At 44.9% G+C, this 642-nt stretch overlaps 1 protein-coding gene across 2 annotated transcripts in view; it reads right to left on the reverse strand.

Moving 5' to 3' along the window:
- LOC143037487 (uncharacterized) overlaps positions 1–17 on the reverse strand; it is a 66741-nt gene extending 66724 nt beyond the window's left edge. Inside the window, exon 1 of one of the 2 annotated variants that reach the window (XM_076205781.1) lies at positions 1–17. This exon is cut by the window's left edge and continues 20 nt beyond it. The gene's annotated coding sequence lies outside the window, so the exon portion shown is untranslated. The other variant, XM_076205780.1, reaches the window with a different exon arrangement.
- Between the last annotated feature and the right edge of the window lie 625 nt (positions 18–642).

A 642-nucleotide genomic window follows, 5' to 3' on the forward strand; every position in this document is an offset into this window, starting at 1 on the left:
AAACACAGACGCAACCCTCGAGCTTGACAGCCAATGGGATACTGACGACACCACTTCGCTCTACCGACCACGCGCCGTCTCTCTCTCTCTCGCAACCCGGGCGGTTGCGGTTGGAAGGAGGAGGAGGAAGAGGAGGAGGAGGAGGGAGAATAGGAGGAGGGAAGGAAGGAATAGGGAAGAAGGACAGTGAGGAAACAGGGATGAAAGAGGGAGGTGGGGGGGATGGTGGAACGCTAGGTAAGAAGAGTAAGCCTAGCTGGCTGGCTGGATGACCTTATGTAGGCTCAAGGAAGAGTCTGAGAAAGAGGGTGTGGTGAGAAGGAAGGAAGGCAAATGTTCATGGCTGTCTTGTGTTTACAAGAGCATTTGATAAAGAAAAAACAACAAAAGGAAGTCTAAAAGAAAGGGACGAAGCTGAGGAAAGAAAAGAAGAGAAGAAGAAATAAGAAAGGAAAGAAAATATAGGACTCGAAACAAAATAAGTAAAATGATTTCTGTGTTTGATAAAGAAAAGAAAAACTAAACTGAGAGATGGTGTAATGGGAGAGGAGGGAGAAGAGGAAAAGAATTTTTGAAAAAGGAAATAAAGAGTGGAAGATGAAATAAAAGAAACGAAATGAATACCGTTTAGCTCACTGACCC

The sequence above is a fragment of the Oratosquilla oratoria genome, chromosome 22 (assembly GCF_046742065.1).
Source record: "Oratosquilla oratoria isolate Oo_2021 chromosome 22, ASM4674206v1, whole genome shotgun sequence".
In the NCBI taxonomy this organism is placed as follows: Eukaryota; Metazoa; Arthropoda; class Malacostraca; order Stomatopoda; family Squillidae; genus Oratosquilla; species Oratosquilla oratoria.